This window comes from Miniopterus schreibersii, assembly GCF_964146895.1.
Source record: "Miniopterus schreibersii genome assembly, chromosome: 14".
Classification (NCBI taxonomy): Eukaryota; Metazoa; Chordata; class Mammalia; order Chiroptera; family Miniopteridae; genus Miniopterus; species Miniopterus schreibersii.
This window is the reverse complement of record NC_138114.1, coordinates 38728432-38745207: the sequence shown is the minus strand read 5'-3', so window position 1 is coordinate 38745207 and position 16776 is coordinate 38728432. Positions and strand designations below refer to the sequence as shown.

At 43.5% G+C, this 16776-nt stretch overlaps 1 long non-coding RNA gene across 1 annotated transcript in view; it reads right to left on the bottom strand.

The window, feature by feature from the left end:
- Positions 1 to 8374: 8374 nt before the first annotated feature.
- LOC308566884 overlaps positions 8375 to 16776 on the bottom strand; it is a 30063-nt gene continuing 21661 nt past the window's right edge. Inside the window, exon 3 of the long non-coding RNA XR_014000238.1 lies at positions 8375 to 9342. This is a non-coding gene — a long non-coding RNA (uncharacterized lncRNA). The remainder of the gene's footprint in view (positions 9343 to 16776) is intronic.

The window sequence follows — 16776 nt, the reverse complement described above, 5'->3', positions numbered from 1 at the left end:
CACTTTAGACCAATGTCCTCCATCAAGTCCTCCCTGACAGCTCTGCCCAGTTCCCTCTTCCTTCTCTGACCTCCTACCACACAATGGTATGTTATAATAATAGCCTTCATTGGCCCAGTGGTTGATAAAGCACTGTACTCACTTGTGATTTTTGTAGCCTCTGAGGTGGGTAAGGAGAATTTTCTTGTTCCCTCAGAGAGAAAGCTAAACTATCCCAAGGCCATATTGCAAATGGCAAAACTGGGATGTCAGCCCAGGACCTGGAAGTCAATAGCTTTTCTACTACAGTCTTTTATCTCTATCTTACACTTCTATATGTCAACAGCACCTAGTGCAGAGCTGAGAAAAATTAGACACTCCAATAACTATTTGTAGATTGCTCTATTGACCTTGTCAGATCTTCATTTTTCGTTCTGTATCCCATCTTCTCCCAACTCAAAGTGGCTGCTTCTGCTTGTCATGAACCATGAGTCTGCAAAGCACCAGAGGTGGAAAATCTGCTCTTCCCAGACACCACCTGTGATGGAAGCTGTACCCGGGGAGTGGGGCTGAGGTCTCTTCTCTGGGGATGCCATCTGTGAGGGGCACAGTCTCCCTGAAGCGCTAGAGAGGGGAAATAGCTCTACAGTACAGCAGAATGAAGACATGATTTCACTTGTTTGTTATGAGATTTTTTTTTTTTTTTAACCCAAAGAAAAGGATTTTTTAAAAAAACACCAGCAGAGAAAAATCTCTCTCCTCTGGCTGAGTGACAGTTCATGAGTGGCCATATCGTTATGTCAGTCTTTGAAAAATGAAGAACTAAAACACTCTCTTTCCTCACTAGACAAAAAGAAGAGTTGGGTGTATCCCTGGTAGGAGACCCATGTGTGATGAGTGAAGCGTTAGGATAGGGGCTGAGTCACTGGCACTGGGAGGGCGGGGAATCACAGCCTTTCCCTGAGCTTTCAAAGCCGGCCAATGTGCTTGGGGCCGTGGTCACACACACCTGTTTGCGGCAGCCGGCGCTGGTATTGTCAGCATCTGGGACTCGGCTCAGGGGAAATCTCCAGCTGTCTTTAGTTCTTTCAAAATGGACCCTCTCCAGATCGGGGGGGGGGGGGGGGGGGAGCTAGTGTTTTATTTTTTAATAACAAAAAATAATTTGGAATTCATAATTAGTTGCAAAATAGTATATTTACTTCCTGTGTACTCTTCCCCCAGTGACGATTTCTTACCTAACCATAGCTGTTTTTTTTTAGTTGTTTTTTTTTAGTGTCACATCTAAGAACAAATACTTTACTCTTACCTATGGTGGTTCTAGGGATTGATGAACTCAGTTGGTTCTCTTGTGGTGTCTTTTACTCAGTTGCCATCAGATGACAACTGACTCTAGAGTCATCTGAAGGCTTCTTCACTCTTGTGAAGCTGGGCTGGTAAACCATCTCTCTCCACGTGGCCCGTCCCAGCTCCAGCTTCCTGACAGCAGGGTGGTCTCAGGGTAATCAGATTTCTTATGTGGTGGCTGGCTTACTCCAGAGCAACTGTTCCAAGAGGCCTGGTGGAAGCTGCAAGGCTTCCTATGATATAGTCTTGAAAGTCTCAGAACATCGCTTCTATCACATTCTATTGGTCAAGCAAGTCATTCAGGCGAGCCAGATACAAGGAAAGGGGAATTAGATTCCACATCAAAACAGAAGAAAAAACTGACAGTTATCTTTAATCCACCACAACTGCCCTGTAGTTTGGTGGTCCTCAACTGAGTGGATAGGCATGTTATGGACAAGCTCGTTAGAAGTGCTGTTTAGGTCACTAGTAGGGTAAGTCCTTACATCTAATTGGCCCTATGGGAATTTTCATCTAGTCACAGTGCCATAGCACCATTAGGCAGCATTTGCTCAATAAGTGTTGTCTGACAGAGACATTAAATCACCTTCTCAACCCATACATAGTAAATGGAAAGTCAATAGGAAGTAGGGAATATCTCTGTGGGCTTTAGGCGAAAGCTTGGAATTGGCCTTGTACTGCTGCAGTTTCCATTTTCAAATCCATTGGAATCCATCATATACTTTTTGCTATATTTGTGTCTGTTACAAATTAATCTGTCTGGACTAGACAAGGCACTGTGCTAGGTGCTAGGAGCTAGGTGCTAGGTGCTAGGTGGGATACCAAGGTGACTTCACATGGCTCCTGCTCTCAGGAATGTGGGTAACAGCTCCTTCCTATCTTTCTGTTGGGGTCCGATTTTCCATCCTGGGTGTTAAGCATGACTGGAAAAACAGAGAGGCCCTAGGTGGAGAGGGAAATGGTTAGGGGAAGCAAGTGGCATGATTGTTGTGATGGTTAAAACAGGGTCAAGTGGCTATTCCATCAAGGAATGTGCAGCTTGCTTCTCAACGGCAGCCTCTATGTGAGGGAAACATCATTCTGGTTCTCTCTTAGGCAGAGAGCAGGGGAAGAGGTTGGCATGTTGGATCTTGAATTTCCCCCCAGAAAATTTATCTTCTTTGGTGCCCAGATGTCAAATTATCTGGGGAACAATTATTTGCCCATGCATTGTCTGGGTGGAAAGACATCTTTACGGAGGGGTGGGGAGCACCCGTCTCACAGTGGCTGGAGTTGGGGGGTCTTAGGTAGGAGCACAATGGACTTCAACGAAAGCTGGTGAAGCGTGGAGAGAACTAGGAATGAAGCCTGCGCTGCCTGAATGAAGGGAAAGGCACCAGCTGAACACCCCAACTGGTCTGTGCACTGAACATGCTCCGTGCTGCTCTTCCTCAGACTGAAGACGGTTCTAGTTCCAGTCCTGCGGTTTGTGCGGAGGAAATTGAGTGGAGCGTAAATCAGGTGGGGACAGATTTGAGCGAAAGGGCTCCACCTGGAGGCCTTTTCTTGTGGTGGGAGCCGGAGAGAGGCTGGGGTGCGCCTGGGCAGTGGTCTGAAGAGAGGAGGGTCCTCGCCTGAGACTCCCGCAAACCGTGTGGGAGCTGTGGAGCTCTGCTCGGGTAGAGTGGGCTGGTAGGCAAATGTGCACGTCTCACTGAACACTGGGGAGTGTCATTCAGTGGAAGGAGGGGAGGCTGCCTAAGCATGGGGTGGAGGGAGGGAGAAGCTGCTGGATTCCAAGCACTGGGCTTGTGGGACGCCCCCCCCCCCCCCCCCCCCGCAATGGCGTTTACTGCCAGTTCTCTGGCTGTGTTCTTTCAGGCCTCTGCGCCTTTGCCATGCTGTTCTTTCTGCCCGGAGTACACTCTCCTTTTCTCAGGCCTGAGGTTGTCAGGTTCAAGGGAAGATTCAGGACCTTAGGGGGACCTTTCTTTATGCTCAGCTTGGACTGCGGCCCCTCTTCATTCTTTACTGAATGAAATACCTCCTTTGCGGCAGTTACCCTTGATGTAAAAATTGTGTACTGACTTCTCTGTCTCTCCCACCAGACTATGAACTTCCTGAGGGCAGGGACCATGGCTTACTCATCTTGGTATCCCCAGAACATTAGCTTAGAGTCTGGGAAATAGAGGGTGGCTTTCAATGTTTGCTGAATGAATATTAGAGAGGGGGGGGCAGTCCGGGGATACACCTAAGGCTAGTCCGTCATTCTAAGCTCTGGCTCACCATAAGGTCACCGGGGGAGCTTTAAAAATACTGATGCCTACCCCCCATGCCAGACCGACCAAAACAGAGTCTCTGGGGTGGGGCCCAGGCATCAGTATTTTTTCAAAGCTACATAGGTGAATCTAACGTTGGGAACCTCTGGGCAAGGCTCTAAAGGAATGTCAGAATGTAAGGGAGACGAGAGAACATTCAAGAACAGTCCCTTTTTGCTGGAGAGGGAAGGGCTTTAGTTATCTTCCAAAACTGTGTAGATACTGGAGAAGGAAATGAAGGCTAGATTCTATCCTAACGCTTGGTGGATTCTCTGGCAGAAGAACAGAGGTAGCCAAACATGCTCTGCTTTTAAGAAATTAGGGCATTTCAAGGATGGTTTTCATCGTAATTTCCAGGACCAGCAGAATCAGTATCATCTGGGCGATGATTAGAAATACAGACTCTGAAGACTTCACCCTCCAGAGCCTATGAATCAGAATCTATATTTACACAAGATCCCAGGTGATTCATGTATAGATTGAAGCTTGAGAAGCATTGTTCTGAAGTAGTTGTTCTCAAAATGTGGTTCAGGTACCAGCATCATCTGAGGTAAGTGATGGGGTAGAGTTGGGAGTTGTGGTTCTCACACTTCGGCTTGCATCAGAATTACCTGAAGGGTTTGTTAATCTCAGATTGCTGGGACAATTCCCAGTCCAAAGGGAAACTGGTGAACCCATAAACCACTTCATCCATTAGGTATGAGAATTTGTATTTCTAACAAGTTCCCAAGTGGTATTGATAGTGCTGGTTCAGGGACCACACTTTGGCTATTACAAATAAGGCTGTTATGACCATTCATGTACGAGTTTCTGTATGGACATATACCTTTATTTCTGTGGGGTAAATACCAAGGAGTGGAATTGCTGGATCATGTGAGAATTATATGTTTAATTTTTAAAGAAACTGCCAAATTATTTTCCAAATTGGTTGGACCATTTTACATTTCACCAACAGTAGATGATAGTTCTAGTTCCTCCACACTTCATCAATGCTTGGCACGGCCTGTATTTTAATTTTAGCCAATAATAGGTACATGGTGGTATTTCATTATGGTTTTAATTTGCATTTCTTTAATGTCTAATGAACTTGAGCATCTTTTCATGTGCTTATTTGCCATCTATATGTCCTCTTTGATAAAGTGTCTATTCAAATCTCTTGCCATTTTCTTATTTGTGTAGGTTAATTGCTTATTGAGTTTTTTCCTTATTAAGTTTTGAGAGTTCTTTATTCTGGATGAAAGACTTTTTATCACATATATGATTTAAAAATATTTCCTTTCAATCATCTGTGGCTTTTCATTCTCTTTCACTGTCTTTTCATGAGTCTTTCAAAGAGCAGAAGTTTTAATTTTGATGAAGTCCAATTTATCAATTTGGTTTTTTATGGAATGTGTTTTTGGAGTTGTGTCTGAGAAATCTTTACCTAATCCAGAATCACAGCTATTCTCTCCTATGTTTTCTTTGATGAATTTTATAGTTTCAGGTCTTACATTTAAGTCTATGGTCCATTTTTTTGTATATAAAAATCCGACTTTTTCATTGTCATTTGTTGAAAACACGATCTACTGATTGTCTTCCACCTTAGCTGAAAATCAGTTGTCCATAATGGATTTCTGGATTCTATTCTGTCCCATTGATCTAATGGTCTGTCTTTACTCTGACACATTGTCTTAATTACTGCAGCTTTATAATCAAATAGTGTTAGTCCTCCCACTTTGTTTTTCTTTTTCAAAGTTGTTGTGACAGTGCCAGGTCTTTTGCATTTCCATATAAATTTTAGACACAACTTTTCAAATTCAGTAAAAAGCCTGCTAGGATTTTTATTGGGATTGCATTTAATCTAAATATCAATTTTGGGAGAATTAACATTTTAGCAATATTGTGTCTTCCAAGTCATTAACATGGCATATCTCTCCATTTATTTACATCTTTAATGTTTTTCAACATTGCTTTGTAGTTTGCAGTGTACAGTTCTTTCATATTTTTTGTTAGGTTTATACCTACCCATTTTAAATCTTTTGATGCTCTTGTAAATTGTATTGTTGTTGTTTTTTTTAATATGTATTTACTGATTTTAGAGAGAGGAAGGGACAGGGAGAGAGAGAGAGAAACGTCAATGATGAGAAAGTCACTGATCGGCTGCTTCCTGCACACCTCCCACCGGGGATCAAGCCCACAACTTGGGCATGTGCCCTGATCTGGAATCAAACCGCAATCTCCTGGATCATAGGTCAATGCTCAACCACGGAGCCATGCCAGTCAGGCTGTATTGTTTATTTAATTTTGCTTTCTGATTGTCCATTGTCAGTATATAGAAATACCATTACAATAATTTTTGCATATTGATCTTGTATCAGCCTTGCATTCTTAAATGACTGAATTTGCCCAGATCTGCCTGGGTGTCCCCTCTCTGTACTATGGCCTGGAAACTATCTCAAAATAGGAATCTGGGACAATTATACTACTTACCTCTCAGGGATCACTGTCCTTCTTTGCCTAATACCCAGTGCCTTTCAAACTGTTGTTTCAGATATTTTGTCAATTCTGGGGGTTGTTTCATCTGGGGGGAGAGACTAATCCTCTATCTTGGTCAGAAGTGCAAGTCTACATTTAAAATTTAAAGCATGTTTCTATCCTAAAAGACCTTTATATATTTTATAGAATTAAAAATAATTGATTTAAATATTTCTCAACTAAAACTCTAGTTTTCTTCACCTAAAAATTCTTCCTGACCAAGTGAATTGCCTTTAGTCTTAATACCAACCCCATTGCTTACTCCAAGATGTTAGAGCAGAGCTGCATCTGAATATAAACCAAGCTGCATTAAATCACTGTGTGTGTACTTCACAGTGACTGGCAAAACACAACTGTAGTTCTAGGTACAGCCACTTGAACTAGAGCAGCAGCATTAAATCTTCACCTCACTCAAGTATGGCCATCCTGTGCTTTGCTTTACCACTGATATGTCAAAGACATTATGAGGAAGAAGATGAAACTCAAAAGGTAAGATTTATAAACATATGCTCCCTGCTCTTAGATTAAGTGTTCTTGAAGACTTCAACCTAAAGTGGATCTCTGTAAGTCAAAATCCTGATCATGCGCATGCTGACGCCTTCTGTGTGGATACCAGTGGGAACTGTTAAGTGACTATGTAAATCTGACGACAGTGAAGGACAAGCATTTATTCCAGTGTTGGACAGGGGAGGTGCAAAATGCGAAGTCATAACATGAACACTGCCTGTGGACAGAGGGGAATGGCAAGGATATTTCAGGCACACATCTAAGTATTAAAGTGTATGTGCACTATCGAAATAATGCAGACTCCAGGGCCTGGATTCAAATCCTATCTGTGACAACTACCGCTGTGTAACCTTGGAGAAGTCACTTACTCTTTATTGTGTTAGTTTTCCTCAATACTACCTCATAATGTTGTAAGAATTAAATAAAATAATATGTGTGAAGCACCAGAAAGTGTTGGACATAATGAGCTTAGCATAATGTTAGTTATCAGTATCATTATCATCATCATTGATGTTTTGGGGAATTGTATGTGTAAGGACAGGAAGGAATGTGGAACGTGTAGAGAGCGTCAGCAGGGAAGGTCTCCTGAAGAGCATACAATATGAGCTGGGTTTTGAAGCTTAGAAAGAACTTAGAACAATGGAAACGGGCAGTGATTCTCAGTGTAGGAGACACAATGAGCCAAAGGCCGAAGAACAAAGTTTAAGATATGAGGAAATCTAGCGGGCGTGTATGATGCTGCTGGGCAGTGGAGAGCGATAAGGCTGGAAGGGGAAGAAATCATAGACAACTGTTTAGATGTGACAAATGAGGACAAAGGAGGTGTCATGTATGACCCAAATATAAGCTCCACATGGCCCAGTCTCAAAGCAATAATGAACAGAAAAAAAAGCCTAGCAATCCAAACTATTTCAAAACTAATTCGAAATTTTGCTTGCCATTTTTCAAGAACATTAAAAAGCATGCAGTTCATAAGCTTTAGGAACAATTCTCAAGCTTCCCTTTCCTCTCCTCAGTATTTTTAAAAATATATATATATTTATTGATTTCAGAGAGAGGGAGAGAGAGAGAGTTGAAACATCAATGATGAGAGTGTCATTGATCGGCTGCCTCCTGCACGCCCCTGATTGGGGACAGAGTCTGCAACCCAGGCATGTGCCCTGACCAGGAATCGAACTGCGGTCTACTGGATCCTAGGTCGATGCTCAACCGCTGAGGCACGCTGGCCGGGCTTAGTAATTCTTATATCTCATCAGTCTTGGAGCTTCTTATTCTCTTCACCCCTCACTTTCCATTTTTTCTCTTCTGAAACTCTCAACAACCTCAGCCCTAGCCCTCGAGGCCCTGATCTTTAGTTTCCCTCCTCCTTCCCTTCCGCCTCTTCAGTCTTGTCTCTGTTTATCCACTCTCCTGGTTTTGGATCACAAAACCTAGGAACCACCCTGAAAAAGGCAGAACTCTCCTTGGAGGGGAGGTGTCCCAAAGCTATCAAAGACAATATTCTTTTCACAGGGGGGTGGCAGGGAGGACTCAGGGAAGGAGAGAGAAATCCTGGTGTCTGGGCCTCACCCAGACCAATTCTACCAGAATCTCTGGAGGTGAGATTCCAGCATTAACCCTGTAGACAGCTTCCCAAGCAGTTCCATGTGCAATCAAGGTTGAAAACCATTATTTTAGTGGCTAATATGATGCTTGATGGTTTTGAAGATTGTGTGGGAAAGCAGTTGTTAAGGAATAAAATCCTGGTTTATTGAATTTAAAAACAAGAAACTCTAACATTCTCATTTTGCTGAGGAACCCGGGGCTCAACAAGATTAATTTTATGACCTTAAACAAGAAATTTAGCCCTGGCCTCTGTGGCTCAATGGTTAGAATGCTGGCCTGCAGACCAAAGGGTCACGGGTTCCTGGTCAAGGGTATGTACCTGGGTTGCGGGTTTGTTCCCAGGTCCCTGCTGGGGTGCGTGCGGGAGGCAACCGATTGATGTGTCTCTCTCACATCGATGTGTTTCTCTCTTTCTCCCCCCTCCCCTCTTTCTCCCTTCCACTCTAAAAAAAAAAAAAAAAAAAAAAATCAATGGAAAAAATATCCTCAGGTGAGGATTAACAACAAAAAATGACTTTCAGCCTCCTACTTACCTCTCACTGTCACAGACACAAACTCCTCTGCCTTGGCTTCCTCACCCTGCTCTTCCTCATCGCACCCCAAGACTTCTACCGCCCGTCCTGAGACTTTCTGCCTCTGTTCCAAGGCTGTGCAAGCCTTCCCAAGGCTCAGTTCGGATTTTGAGCAGCATATTTCTCTCAGGTGGAAGGCTCAGCAGCAGCAGCCCAGACCACACTGTCAGAGTAAAATACTCTAAGGGGCTCTCTCATAATTCTGTGAGCCTGGAGGAAAATGGAGAGCAGGGGGATCCTGTCTTTCGAGGTCCCGGGGGTGGAGATGTGCTGACTTCTAGCACAGCCCCCTCCTCAGCGACTCCAGCAGCTCCCTGCGTGCTGTTTATGAATTGGCGTCGAAATCTGGGGCCGGGTGGCGAGGCCTGCCAGAGCTGATGAGGACATGGCTTTTGTGGGAATTCTGTGACTCCAGAAGGCGAAAGGTCAGTTTCTTTTCATTGACAGTGTTCTTGCTGCCCAGGGTTTATCTCTGGGAATCTTGACTGGTTTCCAGGGTCAGGCTTCACCTCCATTGTTATCTGGAAACACAGGAACAGCCCTTTTGTCGTGCCAGACTGGGTTAGACACTGGACCCCACTCCCCACAGACTGTGGCCACACCTTTCCCCCTGCGAGTGAAGTTCTACACTCTTCCAAACAGCTAGAAGAGTTTCTTTTAAAACTATACAAACCTGCTCACGTTCCTCTCATATACATACATTTGAGCTTGGCTCCTACTCCCCTCTGGATTTCATTTTCTCTCTGGGCTCCGCACAATTACTCATGAATGTGATCGAACATTGGAATGTACCCTGGAGCTTGAGGACACGCCTGAAATCCCCTGCAAACACTTGTCTTTCATTCATCCTCATACACAGAACGGATGTGCACATATAACCCCTGAACTCATACATGATTCCACCAGCCCACAGTCACACTAAAAGTGGGTTCGAGTTACACATGTGCTTGCTTACACCTTGGCTCCCATGCTCCCTCCCGCCTGGAGGTTTGTGTACACAGGGCCTGTTCATTCCTAGCAGAGCCAACTGTGTTCACAGTCACATCGAAAATACATCTTTAGGTTTCTAAGAAACAAATGGCAACAGAGAAGGGAAATAAGGCAGCTGAAAGAATGGCCCTGGTCCTGGTGCAAAGCAACTGGGATCTTTTCAGCGAACTTTGTGTGCTGGGCTGCGTTGTAGACTCCTAACCAGGCCCCAATCCGGCTCTAAGGCCAAGAGCAACAATCTCCTCCCCAGCCACGTCTGCTGGGTTCCTCCAGCTGTCGCCAAGGCAATTTTCCCTAAATGCAAACTATTAGCATTTCCTGTTAAAACATTTCTAATAAATAAATGAATACATCATCTTCCCAACCCGAAGCAGGTCTGAAAGCAGCCTAGGAGCTCCTCTGGGCTAAGGATGGACATGGACCACCCAGCACCAGCCCACTGGCCTGGCGCCAATGCTGCTTTTGTTTGAATTCCTGTATGAGTAACTGCTCGAGCTGACGCCAGCCAAACTCAGTGAAATATTATTTTTAATATTAAATAAATAGATGGTGGGGTGTGTTGATCTCCCCCTCGCCCCCCCAGTAAATTGCGGCATCACAACATAGAAGTCAGTTCTTGTATCCAGATGCCCTCAGATAGCAGAAAGAAGGTTGACATTCTCTTTGACCTTCCTCATGAAGCACTTACCCCCCAGGAGGCAGAAAAGTCCCAGTTGGTGTTGACAGGACCCTATTTGGAGTAATCTGGGGGTTCCACTGGTTACAAAGCTTGTCTAGGGTCACCAACCATTTTTGTTAGTTTTTCTAACTTGTTCCCCTTTAATATACAAAAAGCACATGCTCTTTATATAAAAATCAGAAGGCACAGATCAATAAGGAACCACTGAAACTCCACTACCCAGCAAGAGATAATTATTGCCAATTTTTGGTGAATAGTCTTTCTAGCTTTTACATATTTATATGTATATATCACATTCAGTGAATGTTCATTTTGCAAACATGGTTCACACTGTACATATGTATATTTTTTGCACAGAATTAATTTTGGGCACCTATTTTATATTCTCCTAAAACTCTATGTATAGGGGCTGCCCCATCATATGAATGTGCCACAGTCTGCTCAAAAGTCTCCCACAGTTGGACATTCAGGTTGTTTCCAAGTTTTTACAATTATAAACAACACTCCAGTAAAAAAAATCCTTGTAGCTAAATCTTTGCTTACATCCTAAATTATTTTCATAAGTCCCAAATTTAGAATTTTAAGACTTGGGCTACATATTGTCAAATTACCCCCCAAATGATTATACCAACTTATATTGCCACCAGCAGGAAATCAAACACAGTCCCCTGCTTGTATCTCTGCCATGCTGCATATTCTTCTTAAAAAATATTCTTTGACAGTTTGTTAGGAAAAAGAAAAAAAGGGCACCCAACCATAAGCATTTAACACAAGAGGAGAGCCATGTGTAACTTTTGCCAGTCTGAGTGGTAGGTAGCTGCAACATTGGGTAGTGATGGGGATGAATAGAAAAGGAGCTGTGGGCTGTGATAGCCTTGAGAAAAGCTCAGACAAGTGAGAAGACATCTTGACACTAGGTTTAGCTGGATGCAGTCAGTGCTCTGCAGCTCCAAGGTGAGCCAGGACAAGAGCCTCTACTAGGGGGTCTTTCAAAACATATTCTCAATGAGATTCATTTATTTGGAGGAAGAAGGCCCTGAGGTCAGGGAGGCTTGGGGAAGAGTGGGATAAGCCAAGTTGACCAGTCTCTTCACAGCAGGATTTCTCAGAACCTGTCAAATGCTAATGGAGGACCAGGGGGATGTGGCTATGCAATATTTTCTCAGCTCACTAAACCACAGATCCAGTTCCTCCCCCCCATTTTAAAAATTTTCCTCAATGCATCTCAGAGATCTAGCACTTGGCGGAACACACTTTAGGAAACACAGTTTGATGCCATAAATGGAAAGTGGTTTTCACAAAAGGGAAGAGAATGGGAGATAACACAGAAAAGAAGGGATGGGGAGGAGAGAAAGAAGGGGACCAGAAAAAGCAGGAGAATGGAAGGGAAATTAGAAATAAGGGGAAGGAAAGAAACACAAAGGGAAGGCAAAGGAGAAAGGGGTACAAAGAGAGGAAGGAAAAATTTAAGCGAATGAGGAAAAGAAAGTGGGGAACAGGAAGTACCAATAGAGAGGCTCCTTACTACTAGAACCTCCTCCCCCTTGCTCTTGGAGAGACCCAATGGCCTATAATCTCCTTCATGCTCATCCCCCAGGATAGGCCTCCCCAGCCCTCCATGTCACTCTCCAAGGGGTTCTTTTTAAAATGTTACCTATCTCATAGCCCTGTCTTCAATGGCTATTACTTAAAATGCAAGAATTCATTTGCAAGGGAAGCTCAAAACATAGAAATAAAAGTAGCCCCCAAAGATACTCAGGAAAAAATAATACATAGAATAAGAAATTCCCAAATTATTTTATCAGTATGCCTCTTGTTGTTGTGTGGCTTCTTGTAGCACAATAGGACATGACTAAAACTAAACAAACACACTCTACATAGCCAGGAAGTCTAGTGGCCTAAAGAGCAGATGAAGGCAAACTGACAGCTTTTAAACACCAATCGGACCTTTCACCCAGGAGGGCCTACTTTCAAGCAAACTGAAAGCACTAAAGTGGTAAAATGAATTCCTAAAAGCTTAAATTCAGTACATGTACACAGTGCTAAACCTTTTAGAATTCCACAACAAAAAGACATTTAATTATTTAATGGAAGCTGTTTGTTATTTTTTTTAAAGTCTCAAGTAACACATGCTAAAATAGAAATAAACTGGTAGAGCGTTCATCCAAACCCGAAACCCCTAGATTCTCAGAAATATGGGGTAGGATTTAAAGCACTTGCATTAAGATTGACACCAGAGTTCATTAGAACACTGATTTCCAACCTTGTAATCATCAAGTGTTCTCTGCAATCAGTCACTTACCTTAGGTCTTCACTCTGTATTCATGTTCATGATCGCTCATGGGTTCAATGCTGGACTGTCAGGTTGACCAGTAACATTCCAAAAATTTCTCTGATTTCAACAAATGTAAGTCATAGTGACTAACATGATACATGCAGGGTTAGTGAATGGACTTGATACTCTTCTATCCAAAAGGAAAGAAACTTGACATTCAGTTAACCTTATCAACCGTATCACCAGTAAGGAGTTGGCCCTTCATATTATTAAAAACAGACATAGCCATTGATTCTGACTTTTTAAATGTCCCAGGGGTGTAAGACCCCAGGATGAAATCTCCCACATTTGAGATTTTTCTGAAAACCTTCCAGGTTTCAATATTTGCTGCATTTTTAGAGTTGACTCATCTTGAGCCTCTGAACCAGGGGTAGCCAGTTCTCATTCCCTGTGCCAATGGCAGACATCTCAAATTGATCTCTACAATCTTTACAATCTTTCCCACTGAGTAGTTTTTACTTCCTACTACAGTGTTCCAAGCGAGCAATGAATCAGAGCTGGTGCTGAAGATAAAACCAACTTGTCTTTCCTGCTCTACCCTGTATCTTAGGTGATTTGTTCATGAGGCAAGTACAAAAGGTACAGGCTTGACATTCCTTTGAATAGGGAAGTTTGAGATTTCATACTAAAGATGAAAGATGTAGAAATGAGGTGAACTAGGAGACATAGAGTCACATGAGAATAAGATGACTTCTCTCCCTCCCCTAATGACAGCAGATTATAAATAGCCCCTCCTCATTCTTTCTGCCTCCTGTACGCCTCTTCCTTGCACAGGTGCAAGGACTGGACGAAAAGGTATCAGGATGAAGTGTAAAGGTTAGTCCTAGAATCAATTAACCTGGGCTGGGGAAACTTCCAAAATGGTATTGGAATAATATTGATACCACCTTACAGGGCCAAGGAGTCAGAGTTTCCTAGTCCCTAAATCCTTTCTCCCACATTAACTCCTTGGTGACTGACAGCCCTCTAAGAGTGGTAGAAAAGATGTCATCTTCCCTTTACTCATGAGGAAAGAGTAGCTTAAGGAAGGTGAGTGATCTTATGAGGTCATATGGCTAGGAACACCTGAAATCAGAAAATGAACTTGGATTTAAAAACGAGTCCAGTGCTTTTTCTGCTGTTCTGGTGGAAATGAGTGAGGAGTACTGCTCTTTACCACTCTGCCTCTCACCTCTTCTTTCCTCTTCCCCCTCCTCCTTGGACTTCTCTCTCATCTTCATTTATTTAGGTGATGTTACCACTGTCAGGGCCCCCAAAGGCAGCTTGCTTGTAAGACCATTTCAGAGGCATGGGGCTGCCATGGTCAGGTTCTGGGGAGGACTCTCTTTCCAGCTTGTAGACAACCTCCTTCTCACTATGTCCTCACATGGCAGAGGGGGAGGGGAGGAAGGGAGAGGCTCTCTGGTGTCCCTTCTTATAAAGCTACTAAGGAAACCCCCATGACCTCACCTAAACCGCCTTTTTTAACCTTACTTTTACCATCATATTTTTTAAAAGCTCGTTTCTATTTCTACTATAAATACCTTATTGAACAGTGAGCAAAGTTTTTCCCCACTCCAGGCACTTGGGCTTTTTTTTTTAGGGTTAAATTTAGATCTTCTCTTGAGGTACTTTAGGTTTTTTTCTAGATTTATAATATATTTTTTTCTTCTAAAATGTTCCTTTCCATTTCTGCCATCCTTGATAATGGGGTTTTGTGGGGTTTTTTGCAGTTCCCTTTTCTTTTCCAGTGGACTAACTTTTGTTAACTTGAGTAGCTATTAGAGTTACCAAAAGCCGAGTTCCACCACTTAGTGGGGCTGTGGTCTGAGTGTTACATCTCTCCTCAGGCTCTCAACAGTCACCTCTGCCAGGAGGTGACTTTAATGAACATGATTTCACTGGGTTGTCTGTATATCATCACCAGTATACACGGGGATGTGCAGAGAGGTTAAGTAACCTGCTCAAAGTTGGTGTCCTTGGTTCCAAAGCTTTGTAATGTCTTTCTGTGCTTTGCTGCCTCCACCCACTCTTTTCCTTTTACTCCAGGGCATTAGAATATCTCCATTTCTGATCTTCTGGAGCACTGACTACCTTTTGTAGGGAACTGAACAAACCTGCTGGGAAGAGCTGGTGGTGGAATCCCCTGAACTAAGAGATGACTCACCTCTCACCTTCTCCCCTCTCCATCTGCCAAGTTCCTCTCACTTCCCTCACTTCTGCTACTATCACCTTACCTAACCCAAAGGACACTTCGATCCTCTCTTTGAGCCAACCTGGTTGGAGACAAATCCCTCTCCTCCCTTTTTTGAACAGGGACAAGGAAAGCACTTTTCAAAAGTAAAGGAACATTTACTGTGAATGTAAGATGGGATCAAACCAAACTGCAACCAGGAAAGCTAAATGCATCAGAGCAGATGTCCACAGAGGAAGGATCCTCTTCATAATTTAACTGCTGTCCTTCCAGAGTGGCTTTAGGTTGATCTGGCCACAGTCTCATTCCCCATTTGCATCCCCGAACCCCTTAGGGGGAAGGGAGCAGAATCCTGATTCCTTCATTCTTTCTGGGCCAACAATGGGTCTGAGGAACAAATGGACCATTGTCCTCAGAGAAGGAACCTTTACATCTCTCCAGCATTAAAGTAACATGGCCAATTTCCATACCTGGAACCTAGTGACCTTCTCTCCTGACAAGGGGTGAGGAAGCTGACACATGGAACACATAGTGTGAAAGGAACTGACAGGAGTTTAATTCTCAAGGCCACTCCCACAAACCAGGTATTACAAGGGAGTTAAGAGTGTGTTCAAATTCCAGCAGTGCCCCCACTAGCTGTGAGGCCTGGGGCTGGGCAAATAGTTGTGTCCCTCCAAGTGTCATTTCCCTCTTATGTAGGGCATTAGGAAGGACTGAAGAGGTAAATGAACACAGTGCTCGACAACCTCCCCAAATGTTTGCTGTTATCCACGACCCTACCAGCCAAGGTGTCAATATTCCAATCTTACAGAAGAGGCAGCCTTTGAGCCCAGGTCTGCTGTGGTCAAGGCCCATGTTCTTTTCATTTGCCCATTGCTGCAGCCCTCATGTGGGCACTTGTTCTCGTACCGTCTTTTACCGTTACCAGGCTGTGCATTTGCAGGGGCCAGAACAGCCCTAAGTAAGTGACTGTTTGAACTGAATGCATGAATGCCCATGTTAGTAAAAGGAGAGGAAGTGATGTGAATTTGAGAGGCAGAGAAAGCTCTTGTACCAGAGGCCAATAGATAATTCATTTAGACAGCCAGATAGTTAATATTTACTGAGTATTCATAGGATGCCTGGCCCTACTCATACACATTGTGCCGCTTGGGATGCCTGGAGGGAGTGGGGAAGGTAGGGTGGGGGAATTTGGAAGAAATGAAAGGTTGGTCTAAAAAAATAAAAAGTCTGAATTATATTTTTAATATTATTTTCAGATAATTGTAATCCTCAAACTGGGATAAAAAAAGTATTGTTAGAGAAAGTAAAAATTGATGATACGATTTGTAACAACCATATTAATAGCTGTTATATGAAAACATTTCTGTCCTGTGTGCAAATCCTGATTACATGAATACTTAGCATAATCTCCCAAGCTAGTGATTTTAAATTCCAAAATAGCTTAGAGGCCAAGTGAAAGGTTTTATTGGACCATTGCTTGGGCAGAAAGCACTTGAAGACACCATACCTGGATTGGAGGGCAAGATTCCAGGGAGCAGGACTTCATGTCTTGAAGGAGGTTTATGTTGCTTGACTCAGTCATTCACGTGGTTTAGGAAGGGGACAAACAGCACAGATAGGAGCCCCAAAGGTCAGAGGCATGCACAGGTAGTTGGGGTAACACCACCAGTGCTGGGAAGGTTTGATGCAGTTAGGGTTGTGGATGGGTTGTTGGAGAGGAGGGAAAAGGAGGAACCCAGGGACACGGATCCCTCAGTGTGGGCATCTGCAGGTTC